Source organism: Nomascus leucogenys, chromosome 12 (assembly GCF_006542625.1).
Source record: "Nomascus leucogenys isolate Asia chromosome 12, Asia_NLE_v1, whole genome shotgun sequence".
Classification (NCBI taxonomy): domain Eukaryota; kingdom Metazoa; phylum Chordata; class Mammalia; order Primates; family Hylobatidae; genus Nomascus; species Nomascus leucogenys.
In genome coordinates, this window is record NC_044392.1 from 98,355,771 (window position 1) to 98,381,305 (window position 25,535).

Consider the following 25,535-nt stretch of genomic DNA (forward strand, 5'->3'; position numbering starts at 1 on the left):
AAGAGGGGGGAGAAAGTAAGCAACAAATAGGGCCAAACTCATCCTTTTATAAGCAACCGACTCCCTTGATAACAGCATTAATTCATTCATAACGGCAGAGCCCTCATGGCCTAATCACCTCTTAAAGGTCCCACTTCTTAATATTGTTACAATGGCAATTAAAGTTCACCATAAGCTTGAGAAGGGAAAACTTTCAAACCATAGCATTTTCCAACTCTTCTGTAAGTTTGAAATTATTTCAATATAAAAAGTCTTTATAAAGAGTGATTATTAATCACCTGCCTGAGCAAAGATGTTATCTTTGGCTTGAGTCACTCATCACAGAATGGAAAGCATTTGCCATTGCCAGAATGAAGCGTGGATCCCACGAGACAACTGATTGCAGAGCTGGAAGATGAACTTGCAGTATTATTTGTCAGTATAATTTAGCAAACAAGGTTGGGCTTCTTAGAACTCTCCCAGATGATTGCTACCTTATATGGATAATTCATTTTATAAACATTAATGAAGTTCCAATTATATATATATAGTGTGTGTATACATATATACATATATAATAATATATATGTACATATATATACACATATAATAATATATATGTACATATATATACACACACACATATATATATAGGAACTTTTCTGGCCTCACTGGAATTACAGCAATGAGAATTTAATACAGAGAACAGCCTCTGACAGTTGTGAGGGGCAACAGCTACATAACAAAATGCCAGGATAATGCAGCAGTGAAAGTAAACATGGAGAAAAAGTTGGCAGAGAATACAATTCAGATAATTTTGCGGGATGGTTTGGTGGAGAGGAATGACAATGAGGCACACAAGTTTTCCACTTGACTGAGGTGGAGGAATGGAGTGAGAGAGTACTCCAGGCAAAGGGAGCAGAGGCAGTTGATGTAAGAGCTAGGGGTGCCTTGGGACTTTCAAGCAATTTAGTATTGTAGAAGTGAAATACAGCTTTTTGATGTTCAGTTTGTAACAACACAAAAGAAATTAGTTGTCAGCTAAGTTATGAGTATTTATAAGACATTAAAATAGTATAAAATAATTAACACTAGAAAACATACAATACTAACTGATCCTTTGATAAAGTGTTTTTATTGTGTATGCATGGCATCTTATTAAACATGGAATTCCTCCTTTGACCTTTGTACCTTTTGCACTAATTGTCAAACTTGAATAATATATAGACTCTTTTAAGGAAAGAAATTCCTATAATTCCCAAGAGTCACATGTTCAGATAACCAGTGGTTGACAGATCTTAGTTTGAGAAATACTGAGTTGAAGAATAGAAGGAAGTTTTACTTTATAAAAAAGTTATTTAATTACAAATTACAACTATAAAAGAGATATGTTGTTTTCAGTCAGCAAAATTATTTTGGATTATTGAAATAAAAACAAAATAAAAGGTGAATACAAAACAATAAAACACTTTGTAATCTTTGAGTCAAAAGCTTAATCTTAAATATGTAAGCTTTACATAACTTTGTAAGTAATACATTCAGACACCAATCAGTACATGGAAAAGGGTCTGAATAAACAGTTTACAAAAGATGAAATAAAAACCGTAAGCATTTAAAATGTTCACCTTCAATAATAACTACAAAAAAGCAATTTAAAATGAGAGACTACCTTTTTGACCCATAAAATTAGTAGGTACTTAAAAAATGATAGCATGCTGATGAGAGTTTTTAATAATAGAAAAAATCACAAACAATCTCAATATCCAACAGTATGGAAATAATTAATTAAAATACTCATTTATGTAGTATGACATTACTTGGACATTAAAATATTTTTGGAGAACTTAATGTAAATGCTTATGCTATCATATTAAATGCAAAAAAGCAATGAACAAAAAATATAAATTCAACCTTGTCAAAATATACATAGAATATCTAGGCTACTGTGGTTATGGAAGTTATTAACATATTAATGGTAGAAGCTGGGTGAAGGGTACCTGGTAACTCTCTGTACTATTTCTGCAGCTTTTCTGTAAGTCTGAAATTATTTCAAAATGGAAAGTTAAAAAACATACATAGAGGCCGGGCGCGGTGGCTCACGCTTGTAATCCCAGCATTTTGGGAGGCCGAGGCGGGCGGATCACGAGGTCAGGAGATCGAGACCACGGTGAAACCCCGTCTCTACTAAAAATACAAAAAAAAAAAAAATTAGCCGGGCGTGGTGGCGGGCGCCTGTAGTCCCAGCTACTCGGAGAGGCTGAGGCGGGAGAATGGCGTGAACCCGGGAGGCGGAGCTTGCAGTCAGCCGAGATTGCGCCACTGCACTTCAGCCTGGGAGACAGAGCGAGACTCCATCTCAAAAAAAAAAAAAAAAAAAAAATAGAAAAAAATCCTGCAAGGAAAAATATCAAAATTTTAGCAGTGGTTTCTATGTGGTAAAATTGAATAGCTTTTCCCCTTCATTTGGAAAAAGGCTTTTCTTTAACTTAAATTTTTATAGAGTGATATGCCATATAATTTTAAATGCCATATAATGCCATTTAAAAAACCCCTCCCCCTAAAACTAAAACAGAAACAAAATGCTAAACTCAAAACAAAAGTGTCATCCACCGCCATTTGGTAATCAGTGTGGCAGCAAAACATAAAACATAAATGTAAATGCTAAATGGTGCATGTGGAGGGAAGATAAGATAGAATATCAGCTGGTTAGGGATGCATTTTACAGGTGGAACGTGAAGTGTGGAAGTAGATAAAAGATAAATATAAGGACTGAAATAGATTTAGGAAGCTGTGGTACTAAGAATTTCATTTCAGGAAAAAGAGGAGAAAGGCTGCTTCTCCAAAGAGAGAAAATATCTGCAGTATTTTATGTGTAGAAGAGAGTTAGGCTAATTCTCTGAGTTTTCAGGGAGATTGAATTATAGTAAGTTATGAGAGCATTCCCAAAAGGTTAGTTGTTAATGAGTAAAAACAATTTGCTTTAGATAACTATCTTCATACTTGTTTTTATCACAGACTCTTTTCTAAGCAACTCAAGTTTGCAGTGATTCAGGCCTACTTCTGAAGAGACAGCCTTTTATCTCAATGAATGACACAGGTAATCACCTACTTGAATTAATTTCCTCTTGATCTGGACTTTTGTGCCAAATATTCTTTTTTGTTTAATATTAAATAAGGACAAATAGAAAAATGAGTATATGCTATGTTGTCACTGGAAGCTGCACCTGGAAAACTACAGCATGTTAGACCTTGTGGTTCTCAGTCTTTGCCTATCTCAAGATTCTGAGACGCATGACATCTTCCTTTCTATACCTGGACTCCCTAGAGCAGTGATTCTTGGGAAGATGGCAAGCTGGGGGTATGTGGTTTGTAAAGGAACATCCTCAGGCACACTTATGTCAATTCTAAAACTCTTCCCTTTCTTCAGTGTTGCCCCCTCTCCCTAAGAGTTACTGGTAGAACCAGAATCTTTTAGTTTTAACAGTTTATCCTAGACGATTATTGTTTAGCCCCCTTTCTCGTGTTGAGACAAAGTTAGAGCTTGCTCCTTAGAGAAACAATATCGTGTCAGAAATTGTTCTTTGGAGAGGGAGTGTGAGGCTTCACTTCAAACTTAGCCCTGATTTCAGTTTCTGTCCCCATAGTTAGATTTTAAGCCCCTTACAGGCATAGGTTAGGTCTTACCCATCTTTTTACCTTCTTCAGACTTAGTCTTTGACTTTTGAAAAAGTAGTTACTTACCAAATGTTTATTGCAAATGAATACCATTTCCTTAAGGGCAAATTGTATTCCTTTGTGAAGGTAAATCTATCTCTTGCTATGAAAAAAAAAAGTGGCATAAGTACAAATTAAAGTAGAAAATACAGAATGTATAGCTTAAAGTTAGGCAGCAGCTTTGATCTTTGGCTGAGTATATAAAAAAGATTAAGAGTTATTAAAAATAAGATCTAAAGGTCTGTCTAACAAGATTCTTAAAAGAGGAACCAATAATATGTTTGAATCTACACATTCCTCAAGGCTGCAAATACATTGTACTATATGGACAGTCACTGACAGAGGCATTTATCTGATCTTGTGAACATGTTACAGGGAATTCTGTGTCCAGAGCCTCTGTGCTTTGACTGTGGATTGCTTCTTGTTTCTTCGTATGAAAACTGGAGAACGACAGACTTAGAGAACACTTTCTCTTATGCATACATACAGCATTATTAACATACTCACGCCTATAGCAGATTGTTTTAGAATTTTAAAGTTGTTTGCGCATCTGTAAAAGAGAATAATAATAATTATCTTACAGACTGAGATAAGGATTAAATTGGCACAGTGCCTGAGAAGTAGTACATATATGCTCAATAAATGGTGTTTTTTCGTTATTATTCACAGATAGAAATTCAGAAGTGTGTTACAAAGGGTTAGGTGAATTTAATACAGAATTACCAGGGCAATATTATATTTCAACTACATTATAGTTTAGATTGGCTTATGTGAGCTGAAAGCAAAGTGTTGCTACCATGTCTACAATACTGTAAGGGAAAATACTTTCTTAAAACTATACAACTGGCATGCTCTTGGAGTTTTGAAGCTGCTCATAAGTTGGGTATTACCTAGCCTTTTTCCATGTTGCTCATTTATCTCTTTTTTTTTCTGAATATTGGCTATTGTTAATAAATAACCTAGAAGAGATAACACACCTTTCATCATCAGAAATAAGCCATCGCTTTCACAGTGACGTCTACTTTTTAAACATTTCCACTAATTAATGTTTCTGTTGGCCTCCATTTATTGTTAAGTAGCTTGCATGTCTTTGACCTTCAATTAATGAATGACTTTCTCCGTAGCATTTATGAGTCAGATTCCTTGGGCTTGAGCCATTACTCAAGGCTTGAGCCATTACTGTGTAAGGACATTTACTTTTTATTTTTAAATTCCATTTTTTTGCAGTTTTTACGTACACAGGGAATGAAAAACTATGTTGGCTAGAAATTTGTAATAAAAGTCATAGAAAATAACATAGATCTTGGCAAAACTTTATTCACTCACAGGACAACACTTGGATACTTGTTGGAGTGGAAACAGAAAAGCTGGCAACACCACCAGCACTACCACTATCAATGAAACATTCATTAAAAATAAAGTTGCCTGTGAAGCTGTGCTAGATATTATTAAAAGAGAAACACATTGAGAACAGTGACCTCAAATTACTTATACAGAGTTGACAGGTGGAAAGAATAAAAACATTAGGCTATATCCACAGGCATTGTAGTTTTCATTACATGTAGGTAAGGTACAAATGAAATTTTGATACGTGAAAAAAGTCAATTATCTGACTAAAGTAGAGATTAGAGGTAAGTTTAGGACTTTTTATGTCTTGTACAATTGATGGATAATAATAACAATGTGACTATATTCTCTTGAATTCGTCAGGGGATAGACCATTTAAGTTCTGGTGTCCACCAGGACAGAGACAGGCAAAGTGACAGCTGTTAGTCTTTGGAGTGGGTTCTTCAAAGCAGACTTAGACCCTGGCTAAGCCTGATGCTTAAAACTGTGGTGCTCCTGGGGTGAGCAAATGTCTTGGAGTACCTTTCAGAATGTGCCACTGGCTCCCGTGACTGGGGAATGGAGGGGGAACACCAATATTATTACGCAAATAGCTCCAGGCCAATGTATGGTTTCAGGAACAGCACAGGGGAATGCCTGGGATACCCAAGATGAGACTTGGGTAAATTAGCACCAAAAATTGCCTCAAAGAGGAACGATAAATTTTATCGGAAACTGATGTGAATTTTGTTTCCAAATTTGTGCGCTAGTAACAAAGCCAACAGACATTTAAACAGTAAGCTGACAGTTTACCCAGACTTTCTACTTTAGCTTAAATTGGAGTGCCTCAATTCATTCCTTCTTCATTTCTGTAATCGAAAAGAAGCCTTTATAGTATGTCTGAAAGCACACTAAGGATGTATTTGTATTAACATCTTAATTTTGCTAAGTGCCAATAAATGCTATGCTTTATCTTCACTTTTCTCTCAGGAAATTACCTAAAAGACAATGCTTTATTGTAAAATTTAAAAAGTGTATTGTAAGTAGTATTTCCAGAGACAAGAAGCTATCTAAATCTATTTCACAATCTGCATCTATATCTATATCTACATTTATATCATATCTCTATCTATGTTTTCCAATGGTCATACCATCAAGCATACTGATACAGAATACAGAGGTTGAGACATTTAGATGCTATTGCTAAGGTTAAAAATTATATCATAAACATATACACACATAAAAAAAGACTGTAATAAATGAAAATAAAGACAATAAACACTTTTTTCTCCTACCCTAAGACAAACATAACTCATCAAGATCAATCTGTTTATTCTTGGATTTTCTGTTCTACTTCTGCGGTTGGTCTCCTGTAGTGGTCTCATTTCTGTGGGTCTCAACATTGGAATATTACAGAGAAGATTAGCATAGCCTCTTGCAAAGATGCCTCACAAATTTGTAAACTTGCTATATTTTTGCATAGTTAATTACTTCTTTCTTTGGATTCCAATAGCACATCGTATGTATATTAGCTGTCATCTTACTGTATTATAATTATTTGTTTGCTTCTCTGTCCCCCTCATAAAACAGAATTGCTAAAGAAAGAAATTATTCTGTATATTCATGGTGGCCAGCACAGTGCCTAGGTTCTAAAAAGCATCCAGAAAATGTTTAATAAATGAAAAAAAGAATGAAAGAAGTTTTATATTTATGTGTAAGAAACAAGCAGCAATTCTTTATATACATCATGCCAAAGCAGAAATGGATTCTGAAACAATTTCTTCCCTCCTCACCTTGTATTCCCAATGGCAGAAATTCTATTTTAGTGTGATGCCCACTGGCCACTGCCTGCTGATAACTAGTGGACACAGTTCAGTTTGATGATGGGCAGATGGACAAGCCTGCTGTTGTCCTTGGCCATAGACTGTTTCTGCCTGTTCTCTTAGATGCATCAAACATGCATTTCTTTCTCTCCTCCTTTTTCAGAATTGTACATACTTGCTTCTAAAACTGAATAGAATGATATATTTGCAATATAAGATGCATAAGCAGGCTCTAGAAGACAGATAAGCAAAAATACTTTGAGAGATACATGTTATCTAACACAAAAGAAATGGACTCAGTGGAAAAGAGGCCATAACACATTGCTATTATTCAACTGATGAGGCATAGATTTTCCCTCTTTCTCTTCCATCATAATGAGATTGACTAGAAGAGAAATAAAGTTGCAATGTATTTCTGGAAAAGGAGATCCAGATTATGGTACCAATTTGAATTGTTCAACTAGATGATTGCCCAGAGTTATAATTCATTCAAATTTCACATATAATTACATACATAAATAGTAGTTGCTTCAAATTAGCAATACAAACAACAGTTGCATAGATAAGACACTGGCATGTTACTTAAGTTTTTAAGCTATATACAATATTTAAAATCATTTGGCATATTTACTAGTAAAAAGAAAATAGGAGAAGAAAATAATTATTATTTATTTAGTTTTTTTTTTTAATCATGGGCCAGGCTTTTTTTTTTTCTTTTTTCTTTCGTTCTTTTTTTTTTTTTTTTTTTTTTTGAGATGGAGTCTTGCTCTGTCACCCAGGCTGGAGTGCAGTGGCACGATCTCGGCTCACTGCAAGCTCCGCTTCCCGGGTTCATGCCATTCTCCTACCTCAGCCTCCGGAGTAGCTGGGACTACAGGCGCCCGCCACCACGCCCAGCCAATTTTTTTTTTTTTGTATTTTTAGTAGAGACGGGCTTTCACCACGCTAGCCAGGATGGTCTCGATCTCCTGACCTCGTGATCTGCCAGCCTCGGCCTCCCAAAGTGCTGGGATTACAGGCGGGAGCTACCGCGCCTGGCTGGGCCAGGCATTTTTATGAAGACACTTTTTCTATGTTTTTTATGTAATCCTCAGGACTCCACTGTGAAATTAGTTTTATTATGATTATTTTTAAAAAGAGAAAAGTTAGACTGAGAGATGGGAAGTGATTTCACTCAAGGTTACAGAGCTGAGCAGTGACCAAACTGTAATTCCCATAATTCCCAATCAAGTCCTTTCTACTCTTAAACTTATTTTCTACCTACTGTGTCAGACTTAGCAAGCATATAGCCATTTCTCAAGGACTTTTTTTTTTTTTCAAGAGATGAGGTCTTGCTATGTTGCCCAGGCTGCTCACAAATTCCTGGGCTCAAGCAATCCTCCCGCCTCTGCCTCCCAAAGTGTTGAGATGACGGGCGTGGACCACCGCTCCTGGCCTTGGGTTTTTATTATGAACGTGGTAGTGTTTTAAAGGGTTTCCAGTAATTGTGAATGGTGTCTTAGATGCCAACTACTAAAAATGTTTTTGCTGAGTGAGTTGGGGTACTTGTACTCTTTTCCAGATGATTAAATCTACTGCCTGAAAAACTCATTCAGTAATGTGATACAGGGGAAGCCATCTCTGATTTTTTGTAATGACTAGGCTAGAAAGTAGAGTTCTCCAATGTTTCCTGCACCATTCTTTAGGAAATACTAGTCTACTTTCTAGAAGTCAAAATTTGTCCTGGCTACCCTGTTTGTCTAAAGGTACCATGCCCAGGCTAGCATGGTGGGATATGGCCAGAACTCTTGGTGACATTCTTGCTTTGACCCCAATTCATGGTACACCAGTACACCAGTGATCTTTGGGCTAACTTAGGGAGCTAAGGTGAGAATCACTCCAGCTTTGTGGCTGGATTTTTCTGAGGGCCTTTGGAATTGTTTCCACACGATGGAAGAACCCTAGAACTGACTGCCCTTTTGCATGGAGGAGGGGCAGCCCAGACCCTGAACTTCAGCTGTGGATTCAGCATTTCTCCCCAGGGTGGTGGCAGGGTGCGTGCTGAGGAGAAGTGATTCTGTGTACTTGCTGCTTTCCTCCTTCTTCCTTCAAATATGTATCAGACTCACCTTCTCAGGGCGAAAGGACAAACTATAGGACCAACTGCTGGTACCTTGTAACTAAGTAACGTAGTTGCTAAAATGGATTAACTCTGTGAAGTAACAGAACTGCCAGTTATCCTGGTTTCCTTAGGTAAGCAGATAGTGCCAGAAGCAATTTCTAACTGTGTTAGATGATGATTTTTCTTAAAAAAAAAAAAAGCAGCTTCAATTATAGTATGCCTAAAAAATGAGAGTTAATCAAGATAGAATTATCAATTGACTAGGTACAATTTGACAAGTCAGTTTTTATTCCAACTGCATTATAGAGGTGATTTTAATATTTAGAAACTGTGATTCAGAGAGAGGCTCTGGAAAAATTATAATGTGGGCATAATTTCCATAGTGAGCGAATGGTCATTATATTAAAGTAGATGTTTATCTCTCTCTCACCTCTTTTTCATATTTTTCCAACTCTGTATGTCTGCCTATAAATTAAACTGAGTAATTAAAGCTATGCTTAAAATGCTTTGCCATTAATAAAGGAAAAGTCACCTTTAAAAAGTTGATTCAGTAATGGAAGTTATTTCAGGACTGGATTTGAGCCCAGTTCCTATTAATGAGGACTATTTTCCTTTTCTTTTTCTAGGACAGCAGAATTAGAATAATCTGTTTTGTCTATTTCCAGTCATGACATATTCTAGGTTTAGGTAAATAAACTGAACTAAAAAATAACAGGCTAACCAACCCTGTCCGTCACTTGACTTGAGGCTGTCATTTTTCATTTCAGCATTATATTAATGAGCATTAGTAGGAAAACTGTCAAAGGTTTGCTGCTTATGTTTTGATTGCTTTAGAATGAAAATGTAGGTACTGAATTTCAGAAATGGAGTAAGAGGGACAGAGAGCCCTGGACAGAATCAGGAGGCTGGCTTAGGTCTTGGTTCTGTCACCATGTATGACCACGTATGTACCTGGACAGATAGAGCCCGGCTCTATTTTTTTTTTCTTTTTTACATAAGTGACTCCATTTTGATTCCAACGACTTTAACAAGTGCTTTGTAAGAGGTAAATCACTTTAAAATTTTAAATATCTGTTTCCTTTACCTTTAAAAGCAGAATGGTTAGAGTAAGATAGCATGGCGAATAGGTGTCCCCTTTTCTGCCAGCTCTGATCAATTGATAATGCCTGTCTCGAGTGCTGCATGGGGATGATGGTGAAGCCTTTTGCAGATCCAGTTGGCAGGAGGACTCAGGGCAAAAGAGCCAATTATTTTCCATCCCTGAACTTGACAACTTCTTGGGTAATTATCTGCTTCTTTTATGACTTTCGCAATTTATTCTTATGTTTTACAGTTCAGGAAATGGTCTCTTCATAATTTACCTAAAGATATTTTGAAAATTTGAGACCAAGGATGCATAGTCCTTGAGATCATGTAATCAAAATTAGGATGATATGTTAAAAAGTGTGTCAACTTAAGTGACAGAGAAGCTCTCTCAAAGAAAATATTCAAGAGTAGGGCATTGCAGTGGGGAAATGTGCATAGTAAACTATGTGTGTATTCAGAGAAGTAAAGGAAGACAAAGAGTTTTTACAGAAAAAATGAGGAATATTACGTAATTTTATTGAAATGATTATCCTTGGGTACAAAGACATATAATCACATGGAAAACATCCGTCTGAGGTTGGACACAAGGGTGCAGTGGCCTTCCTGCAAGGTTTTGGTATTTGCAGTCTTTTGTGGTAAGTTTTGTAATCAGGTATACAAGTGTGAGAGCCTTCTTTTTGCTGCCTTCCCTGGCTCTATTTTCAGATTTTTTTTAAACATAAGGGACTCCATTTTGATTCCAACAGCCTTAATGGGTCATTTGTAAAATGTAAAGTGCTATTTTTATTATTCGAGGACAACATGGATAATTAATGATAAGGTTTTCTATTGTTTCCTTTGGGGCCTCGTTCCTCCAATTTTTCGTGGAATATTTATTGCATGAATGACACAGACTCTTTCAGTAAATTCCTTAAAAGTTACTCATTCCACTGACACTAGATTAAGATAATCAAGTGCTAAATTGTATGGCACAGACAGTAAACAATGTAGACATTCAGAGAGCTATAGGGCCAGAATCATCAGAGTCATTCAGTCATCAGAGAACATTAAAGGAAAAGGCAGAACTTGAGCAGGGTCTACCATGGGCTGAATTTAGGCAGAAGGGCATCTTAGAAATGGGGCATAATTTGAGTAGAGCATGGAATGGGACATAAGTGCAATTTGTGGCAATGAACAAGAAGTAGAAACTGTTTCAATAAGGAAAGTTTAGATTGCTAATTATTAGTAATAAGATAAATATCAATAATAGTTAACATTTATTCACTTATTCATCTAACCTATATATATTAATTTGTATTTTTGGTAGAGATGGGTTTTCACTATGTTGCCCAGGCTGGTCTCAAACTCTTGAGCTCAGGCTCTCTGCCCGCCTCGGCCTCCCAAAGTGCTGGGATTACAGGCATGAGCCACCACACCCAGCCCCAACCAATATTTTTTGAGTGCTTATAATGTGCCAAACCCTATACTGAACACTGGGGATATAGATCTTAGCAAAATGGACAAAAATCTTTGGCAGCTTTATAGCTCTTACATTCTAGTGGAAAATGATAGTAAAGAAAGCAACAATTTAAATATGTAGTATGTTAGAGAGTAATAACTGCAAAGGAGAAAAATAAAGCAGGGAAGGGGACAAGGAAATGGTAGGGGTGGGTGGCAATTTTGATAGAGTGGCCAAGGAAGGCCTTATTAAGAGGGTAATGACTGTGTTATTATCTGAAGCACCACATGCCAGGCATCTTGCCTGGTTAGCTACTTATATTATTATAGTTTATTTAATTTTCAGAACAACCATATGAAAATAGGTACTATTATTGCCCTCATTTTATAGATAATAATCTGAAGCATAGACAACTGAAGTAACGTGCAAGTGTAAACAGCAATTAAGTGTAAGAGGTGGATTTTAAATCCCGGAAGTTAATTCCAGAGAGTATGCTTTTAGTTTATAAAAGTCTGGATAACAAAAATCATTGAAAGAGCTATCAGCTGTCAGAATGATAGAATTTTAGAGCTGGAGAGAAACTTACTGATTGTCTAATCCAGTGGTTTTCAACCATCTGGAGAGCTTGTTAAAACTCAGATTTCTAGACCCCACTTCTAAAGTTTTTGATTAAGTAGGTCTAGGATGAGCCCTGAGAATTTGCCTTCTAACAAGTTTCCAGGTGATGCTGATGGTTTCCATTGATGTTTTGGGCAACACACTTTGGGAATCATTGGTCTAGTCATGTAGCACATTCGAATTACTGAAATTAGCTATTCTCTATTGTTTTGGCTCCTGGCATTCTGTGCCTTGTTTCTTACCCACCTCTTTCTTGAGTATATAGGGACAGAGGCTTTCTTAATCTATTTACCACACAATAAAGGTTTAATAAATGTCTATCATTGAATGACTAATGTGGAAGAGAAGATGGAAGCACTGAAAGTTTTGACCAGCAAAGTGACATAATGAAAGCAGTATTTTAGGAAGATTTGTTATTAAGAATGGTAAGATAAAGAGATTGGAGAAATGCATATTTTCCCATTGCCAGGTCCCTGTAGAGCTTTGTCAAAGTGTGACACGGACCAGCAGCGTTGGCATCACCTGGAGGCTTGTTAGAAACCCCAACTCTCAGAGCCCACCTTAGACCTCCTGAATCGGAGTCTCTGTTTTTACAAGATCCCCAGTGACTCATACGCATGTAGAAGTTTAAGAAACACAGCTTTAGGACATCAAATGGTCAATGCCTGACCTTATAGGGTAGCCCTAGGTGATCAAGAAGCAGCGGTATATATGAATGTCTGAGAAGGTCAGCTTTTTCTCAAGCATATTTCTTGGGATACCAGTTCTCTGAGATCTTAATAGGTATTCAGTGGTCAAAAAAGTTTGGCAACATGTTTTACAAGATAAATATATACAAATTAAAAATTTAAAAGTGTTTGGCAAAAAGCAGGTTAAATATCAGATTAAACAGAGATAAATAGGTCTATTTATGGACAGGCTTTAAAAAATCTTTTAATATGCTAATACACTTTCTGAATCTCTAAGAAAAAAGCTGTGTCGTGTAGCTGCTTCTACATTTATTGCTCATGAAAGGCAATCTGGGGGGCATCTTCCCATGTTATTATTCTGTGGAGTGCATCTTGATAAAGCTGCAATAGGCCATTTGTGGGTATTAGAGTTCTAGACTTGTCAGGTCTTCTAATCTCTGGGCAGGAAAACACCTTACACTTTCTAACTTTAATATTCATTAAACTTCCTCACTTTAATATTCGTTAATTTTCTGTTCAAATGCCCAACCTTTCTATCACTGGTCCAGGTATGTGACCTTACTTCTGACTCACTTTGATGGCTGAACTGTATTTATTTGGACAGTCATAGGGGGATGGGATTGTAGGCTCTGTCAGGTATGGAAAAAATATTCAAGTATTAGTTGCTGGTTTTGGCATCTGAGGAAATAAGGAGCTACTAGAAAATGTCAGGGTCACTCGTAAAGTACCCAAGTTTAGTTTTTGGCAAGAGTAAAGTCAGGAGGTACTACTGAGAGCAATTACTGGGTAAACAAAGGAGAAATATGAAAATTTGACTATTAAGAGACACGACATCTGTCAGCAAATTTGTAGTCAGGCATAACAAGAAGCACATGAACAGACATATTTGGGAACTAGGGCTATTTTAGATTTAGGACAGTCCAAATAGCTTTTCTACAGTTTATTTCTGTTGATGTCCTTTTTGAAAATCTGTGGCCCATTTGAACCCTGAAAGGTTGATTATTCCACATTCTATAACTCAAAAAGCATTTGATTTTAAGTTACACTTACTAATAAATTACCAACAGTTTGGGTAGCATTTTGCTTTACCTCCACTCTCCTGGACATGAAGCTTCACTTTTTTTTATTTTTGGCAGCAGAATTCTTATACTCTTGATATTAAGAGGAGTGAAAATACTTTCTTAGTGATGCTCTTAGTTTGGGCAGTAAGCCAGATAATGTTCATGTTTTTCCCTTTTCTGTTAATAATAATAAAAAACAATGAAAAGTATTTTTGATTTGAATTTGTTCCTCCAAATGCTCAAAGGCTTTCTTTGTTTCTTATTACCTTTTGCACTCCAGCCTGGGCGACAGAGCAAGATTCTGTCTCAAAAAAAATGTTATTTTTTGCAAAATCAAGGTAGTACTTAATGACATTCACATAATTTTTAAAGGAAGTTTTCTCCTGAGTCACTAAATTTGATACTTTAGAGCGTAAACTTCAATGTGTAAATATTCCAAATCTGATTCAATACAGTTTCCCTTTACTGTACCCTCCATTGGTTGAATTTCCTGCCCTTGCAGGAGAAATTTTGAAAAGGAGGGAATGAAGTTTTTAAAATCAAGCAGAATATATTGAATTAAGTAGTTTTTGATTTCAGAGACTTCTAGATGGGATTAGTACAGCTTCGAGCCACTTTTCTCTATCTCTAAATCTAAAGTTCCCAGGATACTATTTCTAAGATGAGGACTCTGAGATCATATAAGCTGCTTAGTCATTCCAAAGAGATGCAATTTTTCTTATTGTACTAGATTTACTAAGACAGAAAAGTAGACTGATTCATTACACAATAGAAAGAGGCTGACGGCCTTTGGAAGGAGTGCTTTTCCTTCTAAAATGCTTAATCCATCCTATTGTCAGGCTAAAAATTGTGGGAGATGGCATTTACTGGGCCACCCTGATTCTTCTGCAGAGTAGAACCTGGAAGGTTTTGGTGGCTAAATGAGTACCTGTAAACAGGTGAAGATGGACTGTGTGGGTGCTAAGAGAACCCCAGCTGCTGAATTTTGAACATGATGGGTATCTTTTATCACTACAAGCCCTTATGGTTAGTAGGAAAGAGATACTAGAGGCATCAACTGTCCCATATCCCAAAGGTATCCTGCTAATGAGCCATTTTTAATGCACATGCTAAGGGTTGCCAGTTCTTGTTTTGGAGAGATTTTCAACAAGAATTGCAACCAGAGGTTAAAATTAGACCTTGGGTTACTAAATACTTGTATGACATCCATCCAACAAAGCATTTATCAGTCTTCATCAGGTGCTAGGTACAGTGCCGGGTGCTGGGATATTGGCAAAAATGATAAATGTTTGTCATTACCATCCTATTGCTTGCTGAATAAAGTGGGTTGCAGGTAAGTAAACAAGATAATTTAACAGTGAGTTATGTGTTATGATAGGAGAAATACAATGAACTATATTAATATACAGAAGCGGGTTGCTTAATTTTTACTTGAGTCAGGTAAGAAGAGGCATTTACATGAAAGATGAATAAGCAATAGACAGACCAAGAGGAGTTGGGGCAGGAAAGACCATTCTGGGAAACCAGTGTATACAAAGGTCCAGAGGAAAACCGTAAGAACATTCTGTTTGGAACACACAGCTTTTGGGAAGAAAGGGAAGTGGGTAGAAATAAAGAAAGAAAAGTAAATAGGGTCCAGATAATTAGGGTTTTGTAGGCATTTGGGCTTTATTCTAGAATGGAGAGTCATTGAAAGCTTTTCCAGCAGAGAAATGAGTAAAGATGCGTTTTATGGTAAGGACTCTGGCTGCATTCTGGAGAAGGGTTGGAGGGAGATAATACTGGGTAGAGTGGGACAAATGAGGAGACTGTCGCACATGTTTCCATAGAACAAGATGTTTACCTGCATTTGACAAATGATACCATTCTTCACAGCTAGTGCTTTTGTGTTTGGTGCACTAGACATTAAAGTTGTTTACTCTTAATTCTGTAAAGTCCATGTGTTTATACTGTGCTTTAACTCAGTGTTTCCCATATTATATTTCTTTAAGAAACCATCCTTTTTTTCTCCTTCTCATGCTTTTATGAAATATATATTTTTTGCTTCCTGAATATTCTGAAATGTCTTGTCTGTTCTTGACACGTGTATCTTTTCTACATTTTGTCACTTTGGTTTCTTTTTCAAATATGCATATAGAGAGCTCATGTTAAAAGAGAAGTAATTATGTTTCTAGTGAATAGATCTTGGCATCACAACAGGATAGTCTGAGATTTCCTGGAAAGAGCAGTAGAAAGAAATTTAGTGGTTCTCAGCGTTGGAAAAAAAATAGCTTAAAGATAAATAGTGTTCCCAGAGGGAAGGAGGCTTGCTGTATAGCAGTCAATATAGTAGGATTAGAAAAGACCAACACAGTTGAACCCCAAAGTACAAAATGTAATTAAGGGCACAAAAGACACATAATGCATGTCAAGTTTAAAAGAGAAGCTGAGAAATTACAGAGTGAAGTTCAGAACTTAGAAGTGACAGAAAGAGCAAAGGGGGAAAATGACAAAAACATTTCATGTAAGACTAAAAGTGCTGCAATCGTATATGAGATACAAAAGGTCAGTGAACAGCCTAGAAAGGTGTCTAATGGATAGCAAGGGTAATCCATTGACTGAAAGGGTCTTGTAGGCATTGATTTTAAAAAGTAAAATTAAATGATTTTTTTTTGCCTCAGTGCTCTTAAAAAGCACAGTCTTGCTAAAAAGAGAAATCAATTAAAATGAAATAAGTAAAATTGTTCATTGGAAATGTTGCCAATCAATAGGTGGTAAAGAAATCAAGAAATCTGAATTCTCATATAGAGCCAGCCAGGTATGTTTTCATCCAGGATTAATGCCGTCATTGTCCAAGGCAGTAATTCATTTTTAGGCTTAGAAATCCTTTCTAAGAAAATATTATGTTTTTATGTTTTTGTTCCCAAGTCACCAAATTGTAGCCCATTTTAATGCTTTTTTGGCTTTCTGTGTGTCTGGGTGTGACACATCTGACCCATACAGGAGGATATGTAGAAGTCCTGGCAAAAGAACTTCCCAACCAATTAAGCAGTCTCTCCTCCCTCCCTCCCTCCCTTCCTTTCTCTCTGTCTCTTTCTCTCTTTCTTTTTCTCTCTTTCCTTCTCTCTCTCTTCTTTTTCTCTCTCTCTCCCTGTCTTCCTCCCTCCTTCGCTCCCTTCCTTCCTTCTCTTTTTTTCTTTCCTTTTCTTTTTCTTTTTTTTTGAGACCGTGTCTTGCTCTGCCACCGAGGCTGGAGTGCAGTGGTGTGATCTCGGCTCACTGCAGCCTCTGCCTTCCAGGTTCAAGCGATTCTCCTGCCTCAGCTTCCTGAGTAGCTGGGATTACAGACGCATGCCACCATGCCCAGCTAATTTTTTGCATTTTTAGTAGAGGCAGAGTTTCACCATGTTGCCCAGGCTGGTCTCGAACGACTGATCTCAGGTGATCCGCTCACCTCGGCCTCCCAAATGCTGGGATTACAGGCGTGAGCCACCACACCCAGCCTTTTTCCTTTTCTTTTTGAGAAAATGGTCAAATGTGCCTGTGGCTATGTTAAGTAGAGATTTGGAAGAATGCGCATTGTTTACTCTGAGAATTGTGGGAGATACAAATTTCCTAAGGGGCACCAATAGTTTTTTCTTAATTGCATATTAAATGCAATATTCAAAGAAAGGGTAAACTGGATGCAATAGTAGAGGGGTTTCCTGTTAGCCTCTCAGAAAGATTTAGAAACTAAGAAATTCTGACTAGCTGTTGTAACAGACAAACCCTGAAATCTCAGTGGCTTTAGCACAACAGACATGCATTTCTTGTTCATATCACAGTCTAATGTGAATGGGGGGTCTTCCTTCATTTTGCAGCCACACTAAGGATCTCTGCAATAAGTGTAGACAAGGATGGAAGTGGCTGCATAGCTCATAGCTATCTTGGCCTAGAACCAGCCTTTTCCCTCTGAGCCAGTTACATGACCCCAACCTAACTCTGATGTAGCCTGGGAAAAGTAGGGGAGTACCTGGGAGTAACTGATTTGACACTAACTGTTTTTGCCACTAGAAGGAAGTTAGTTACTGATTGATCTGTGCTCTATTTCCATTGTTCTTGGGGAGATAAGGACCCTCAAAGATGGAGGAGGTAGAAGAAGGTGGTACTGTCTGTGGTGGAGAGGACGGAAACTGAAATATATCACAGGAAGTGACGAGACCCATAGAAGTGAAACTGGAAAAGCTGGCCTGAAGTGGTGTGCAGGCTAAGGGAATGGCTGTAGGTTCACCAATTCCATGTAACCTACAAAGACAAAGGTTAACTCTGGGACTACTAATTATGCTGCTTTAAATGAAATCACACTGCTTCAAATATATTACATTAAACGTACCTTTTTGGATATTTTTCCGTTAACTTTAAACAGTTTCTAAATATACAGAAAGATTGAAAGAATAGTACAATATGAACGCTTGTATACTCATTACCTTCGTTCAGCGGTTATTCATGTTTTGCCATATTTACTTTGTATAGCTATTTGTAAGTATGTGAACTTTTTTCCAAACACCTTGAAAATATGTTGCAGACATAATATTTGTCATAATATTTCATATAACTGCAATGCCATCATCATATCTAAGATAATTTATATTCATATTATACCCACACATGATAATATAACCAATTTATATTCAATTTATATTCAAATTTCCCCAATTATCTAAAGATGACATTTATCTCTCTAGTTCTGTCTCTTTTTTTCAAAGTTCACAGATTGTATTCATGTTACATTTCTCTAGTGTCTTTTAATCTCAAAATCCCTTTATTTCTTTTTTATAGCATTTACTTTTTGAAGACATTGCAGGACAGTTGTATTGTCCCACATTCTGGATTTATCTGATTTCTTCTGCATGCTGTGGTTCTCCTAGTTCTTACACTCTTCGGATTTCTTATAAACTAAAATGGGTCTGATGGCTTAATTAGATTTAAATTAAACATTTTTGGCCAGGATATTCCATAAGTGATATTCTTATTTCATGTTACATCACAACAGAAGGCATATAATGCCAGGTTTTTGACTAAAATGATGTTAAATTTGATCACTTTGTTGATATTGTCATCACCAAATCTCTTCATTGTGAAGGTTTATTTTTCACTTTACAATTAGCAACTAACTTGTTGTTTAATACCTTAGCACCTTGTGAATATCTCAACAATCTTTCACCTAAGTATTTTAAAATGCATTGATGATCTTTGCCTGAAATAATTATTTCATTGGGAGGTGTAAAAAGTGTGATTTTTCTAATTTATATCATTTTTTCTATATTTATTAGTTGGCATTGTTCTGTGAAGAATAACTTTCCCTCATCAACTGGGACTGAATTACATTTCTTCTTAAAGAAGCAGGATATATTTATAATTTAAAAAAATTATAGGCAATTTCGAATATAGAGAAAAACCATAATCATCAGCTGTAATTTCAACAGCCAGTGAACTGATGTTAAAAATGCTATGTACTATATCTTTCCATTCTTTCTTCAACACAGATAAGGATATATATTATAAAATTTGATTCATAAATCTATCTAGCCTTGTAAAGGGCTGGATATATAAAATACATTATTATCACTTTCCAGTGTTGTTAAATATCCTTTAAAATATTTTTGCTGACTACATATCATTCCATAACAACAATGTGACATACTTTATTTTCACATTCCTTTATAACCAGGGAACCATATAACCTTGTTTGCCCAGAGAAATCCTGATATATGACCATTATCCTGAAAAATTATTGAAATACCCTCCTTTACTCCTCATATCACACAAGTTTGGGAAACAAATTGTATGGTTACCTTTCCTGTAATCACTTAATCTACAATTGACAAGTAGCTATTTTGAATTTTCCAATCTATTCGCTGTTATGAAAATTTTTGGGTGCATTCATGAGGATGAATTCCTAGAAGTGAAGTGACAAGATCATAGTACGTGAATATTTTTAGGATCTGTCTACATACTCTCTTGCTTGTTGTATTAGTTCATTCTCACACTGCCATAAAAAACTACCTGCGACTGGGTAATTTATAAAGAAAAGAGGTTTAATTGTCTTATAGTTCCATAGGCTGTACAGGAGACATGCCTGGAGAGGCCTCAGGGAACTTACAATCATGGTGTGAGGGTGAAGGGGAAGCAAGCGCATCTTCACATGGCAGCAGAAGAGAGAGAGCTAAGGGGGAAGTGCCACACACTTTTAAACAACCAGATCTTGTGAGAACTCACTCACTATCATGAGAACAGCAAAGAAGAGATCTGTTCCCAGGATCCAATCACCTCCCACTTGGTCCTTTCTCAAACACTGCAGATTATAATTCAACCTGAGATGTGGGTGGAAACATAGAGCCAAACCATGTCACTTGTATTTCTGTTAAATAAGTAGAATGTCATCAATTGGTCTTAATAGATTTATCTAATTTCAACTTTGCCTACTTTATTCCCTTGGAGAAGGGTTTCTCAACACTGCCACTATTAATATTTTGGCCCAGAAACTTCTTTGTTTTAAGAGGGCTGTCTGCATTGTGGTATGATTTAGCAGCAACGTTGGCCTCTGTTTCTTAGATGCCAGTAGCATTGCCACTCTCCGTTGTAGCAATCAACAACGTCTCCAGATATTGTCAAATGTCCCCTGTGGGGCAAAATTGCCTCAAGTGTGAACCACTGGTTTAGAAAAATGTGCAGGAATAATAGCAGCAACATCCTTCACATCTAGCTTATTTGTCTTCAGTTGTTGTGTTTTTTGTTGTAAGAATTGTTTAGGCTGGGGATGGTGGCTCACACCTGTAATCCCAACACTTTGGGAGGCCGAGGCGGATGGATCACCTGAGGTCAGGAGTTCAACACTGGCCTGGCCAACATGGCAAAACCCCATCTCTATTAAAAATACAAAAAAAAAAAAAATTAGCTGGGCATGGTGTTAGGTGCCTGTAATCCCAGCTACTGGGGAGGCTGAGGCAGGAGAATGGCTTGAACATGGGAGGTGGAGGTTGCAGTGGGCTGAGATCACACCACTGCACTCCAGCCTAGGGGATCTAACATAATAGAAATGGTAGATATTCCTTGCTCAAGATGATATGAATAAAAGTGACCCAATAGGAATTTAAACCTAGGCTTGTCTGTCCCCAGAGTCGTATCCACATGCTACCTGAAGGGCACAGGTAAGTACTACTCTCATGCACTAGTCATTGCTAAACAGGCAAGCAGTAGGAAAAGAGGCATTTTCTCTTCAGTGAGCTCTTGGCAATCATTTGGGAACTACCATGGTAGTTCTTATGTTTTATCATTTGTAAATGGGGTATGGTTGTGTGGAATCAATGAATAGAAACATGCAGCTTAGGTCCTGGCACATAGTAGGTGCTAAATATGTATTCATTTCTAGTTGCATTTGTACTAGCGTTATCTTAGCCATCTGCTAATGAGTCTTTGCAGAACTCTAAGGGGAATCAAATGAAATGAGACAGAGTATCTTTCCTTCTTTCCACCTTCAAGAGCTGCCCTCTCTGCTTTCCCTTATGTTGAGAACTCACACTTAGAAGAAAAGCACAGGATGTGAACAGACTCCAAGGCATCCCAAAATGAAGCAAGTACAATTTAAGTCACAGAAAGAAATGTTGGTCCCTGTCATTTCCTTCTGTTTCAAAAGCTGTTCGTTCATAAGAAGAAAGTCCTTCAAGCTCCAGAAGTAGAGCGCTGCATATCTAGTTTAGTTCAAGGTTGTTTGGGGACAGGTTCTAAGCCATTACGCATATGACTAAAGAGTCAGGGGAAGACCAGACTGGGAAGAGCAACTTTCACACATTCTTGTGCTGGAGTTAATCCACCAGCACTGCCAGTTGATGCCTGAGAGATGAGGGGGTGGGAAAAAGAATCTGGCAGGGCAGGCTCTTGAAAGGAAAAGCAGAGAGATAGGATGTCTGAATCACTTTTCCCCTTGAAAACATTACACCAGGAAAGAAAAAAGTGACCTGGATCCCAAATACAGGGATTTCTCAATTATTCTTAACTTCTTCTTTTTTTTTAAAAAAAGTCCTGATTGTTTTCATGAATATATTATGATACATATTTACAAAATTTACACAGTTTATGTCATACCATAACACACTGGTGCATTATACACATAGAACACTCCAGCAGTTTGCTCAAAACGTTAAGAAACCAGGTTCTGTTACATGTCGTTTGTACTAAAGTCACAAGCATCCTCCTCCTCTTTGGTCATTTTATCCAAATTAAAAGACCTTGAAAACTATTCACCTGCTGTAGCCTCCTCAGGCAGTTGCTTTTGCAGGGGAGATATCTGAGCTCTTTTTTATTTTTTTATTTTTTATTTTTTTTTTGAGACGGAGTCTCGCTCTGTCCCCCAGGCTGGAGTGCAGTGGCGCAATCTCGGCTCACTGCAAGCTCCGCCTCCCGGGTTCACGCCATTCTCCTGCCTCAGCCTCTCTGAGTAGCTGGGACTACAGGCGCCCGCCACTACGCCCGGCTAATTTTTTGTATTTTTAGTAGAGACGGGGTTTCACCGTGGTCTCGATCTCCTGACCTCGTGATCCGCCCGCCTCGGCCTCCCAAAATGTTGGGATCACAAGTGTGAGCCACCGCGCCCGGCCTATCTGAGCTCTTTTAATCAACTTCTTCACCATCACCACTTTCCTGGGCACTGAGAGTGTTGTGCTTCCCCTCCTCCTGCCCCTTCTCTTCCTGTTTTGGGATTTCTTCAGAGTATGTCTTTTTCCTCTATTATTTTGTGAAACCCAAAGACCTGAAAAGGATGCTGCTGGCTAAACGAGGGCTCCTGACGACTTGTACACTGTGTGCATTGTTTTTTTTCTAGTTCTTCCAGATTAAGCCTCATGTGATGTCTGTCCCAATACTCTCATTAGAATGTGGAGGAGACCAGGTTGTAGGGGAGTGACATTTGTAACTTAAAGGGGCACCTGTTCACTCAGACCACAGCAGTACGGCAGCACCTCCTGTATTTGAGCTTCCGCCTTTTTGGTGTATTCCTCTTCTCTGACCAAGCAAAGCAAAACATTCCAGAGAATTACTATAGTTTGGGGCAGCAAATTTCAGTTTTACCTGTCAAGCATCAGCCTGGGACCAGACGGCACTGGGAGCCTCCGTTATCTTAACCTGTTTTTAAATTCAAATTCTCCTTTATGTTTTGTAGTACTCTATGGTTTTTAAACTGTTTTCACAAATATCAGCTCTTTAATCACTAGAAAATGATCTCAAGAGGCAAGTCAGACAGATATTCACATTTCAGAAAATAAAATGAAACCTGGAGAAGTTGTGATTTTTTTATAGAATTAGGTATGACAGAAGATCCTTGACGCCTACCTCTGTGCTGTCTGCACTTCATCCCAATGCTTATGTCGTCCCAGACGTTACACCATTTCCCTGCTTTTAGACTTTCTCTTGTTTTGACTGCATTTTAAACCAGTCCATCTGTGAATAGTATTTAAAAGTATGATCATGTGGTTGACTTCCCTCAACTTCAGTGTGATATTTCAGTGGGCCCACTATGCTGTTTGAAATTTGAATGCTACCCCTATTTTTGTTTTTCACTTTTGTGTCCTTGTGGAAGGTTGAACAGAGTTTATTGCTGTATGTACATCCCATTTTGAGCTTATGAGAGCTTTTCTGTTAACGAGTTAAATGTTACTGTGTTTCAACCCCTGCTACCCTGTGTCAGGACAACTCACCTCAGGAATATATTGCTGAGTCATATTTAAAAAAAACCCTCGACCTTTCTCCCTGTCAAAGCAAACTTGAACATATGACAGTGTTGTCTAAAATAGGGCAGAGTTGGAATTTATTTTTCAGTAAATTATGGATAATTGAAAAATAGTGTATTGTTAAAAACAGTACAATCTCCCCCTGCCCGCTGCCCCACTGTACTCTATTTTCTTACAAGCATACTATAAAGTGGTGGAAATGATTTTCTTTAGCTATCATGATGCTATTTTAACTTATGCCTCTTAATTCTACTTCATTTTGCGAGTCTTTTAGACCAAAATTATTATTTCTTCTAAACTGAATTCTTATAGTTTATCATTCCCATTGAAATTCTCATTGTCTCCTTCCTTTCCTCCCTTCTTACCCACCTTTTCTGTCCTCTTTCTCATTCTTTCTTTCAATTATCCCTGTCTATTCTTTCATCTATATCTACTGTCTGTCCATCCTTCTGTTCATTCCCCCATTCATCCATTATTTGGCTTTAGGTAATAGGGAAGCCCATTATTAGCATGCATAATAGTCAAAGAACAATTTCAAAATTTGAAGTTTAAAAGTAACTTCTTGAATTGAGTATGTTTAAGTGAGTTTGGGATTGGCCTGCTCATTCCAATTTAGAAACAATTTTTAGAGACATGGTCTAACTATGTTGCCCAGCCTTGTCTTGAACTCCTGGGCTCAAGCAATCCTCCCACCTCAGTCTCTCAGGCAGCTGGACTGCACCATCACTCTGGGCATGCCACTCCAATTTCAAGAGTGTTTCATCATAACAATATTATATTATTATCCCTTAAGTATAATCATTTAACTTAGTGCTTACAATTTATAGGACATTGTGTGATGACAAAAACAAAGAGAGCCTTTGCTTAAGAGATTGAAACTTAAAGTCAGTTCAGAGTGTGATCAAAATGGGTTTCTGTCTCCATCGTGTTATGTTTTAAAAAAATGACCTTTATGATTTCAGTGACTATGCCATTTCAGTCCCGACCACTTTTCTCCATGATTGAGCTGGTCCTACATCAGCTGTCTCAAGATTATTCCACACTGTAGACTCTAAAGGGAAATGACCATTGGCCAAGGAGCTTGCTTTCAGCAATCCAAAGAGATGTCTTACTTTCTAAGAGACAACTTTACCTTTCTAAGAGACAACCCTACCTCCCTCATATGAAAGACATTATGAGGAATTTAGGTGACTCAGAGCAGAGTTGTTAGAGAGTTGTTGTTAAATGATAAGATATATTCTTTAGGAGATGATAAAGATGTTCACTAAAGGAAGAAAGATAGTAATGGCTTTAGTCTGCTGAGCTATTATTTGTGGAATATTGCATATTTTTCAAACATAACAGGTTTCCTGTGTTTTGTTATTGAGAATTGTGTGCATATGTGTGTGCATGATGCAAACAATAATTTTTTTTTTGAGACGGAGTCTAGCTCTGTCGCCCAGGCTGGAGTGCAGGGGCATGATCTTGGCTCACTGCAACCTCTGCCTCCCGGGTTCAAGCAATTCTTCTGCCTCAGCCTCCTAAGTAGCTGGGATTACAGGCATGTGCCACCATGCCCGGCTAATATTTGCATTTTTAGCAGAGACGAGATTTTGCCATGTTGGCCAGGGTGGTCTTGAACTCCTGATCTCAAGTTATTTTCCCTCCTCAGCCTCTCAAAGTGTTGGGATTACAGGCGTGAGCCACCAGACCTCGCCAATAATGTTTTAAGCCCAGAAAAATTTCTCTTAAGGTAACCTAGCTTATCGACTAAGAAATATCTCTACTGAAAGTGCTTACACTTTGTGCTAAACTTGTCTATTGCCCTTTGTTGAGAAATTATGATAAAAAAGTTAATTTTTAGAGAGATATTCAGAGTTATAACCCCAAAGCCCTGTTTGTGGGTTCAAATGAAAAAAGAAGAGCTAGTAACGATTTATTTTTACTAATAACTTTAAAATATTCTAAACGGCTTTAT

General features: G+C 37.4%; 1 pseudogene; it reads left to right on the top strand.

The window, feature by feature from the left end:
- The first annotated feature begins 6,398 nt into the window (after positions 1–6,398).
- Positions 6,399–6,496, top strand: LOC115837741 (annotated as a pseudogene).
- The last annotated feature ends 19,039 nt before the right edge of the window (positions 6,497–25,535 follow it).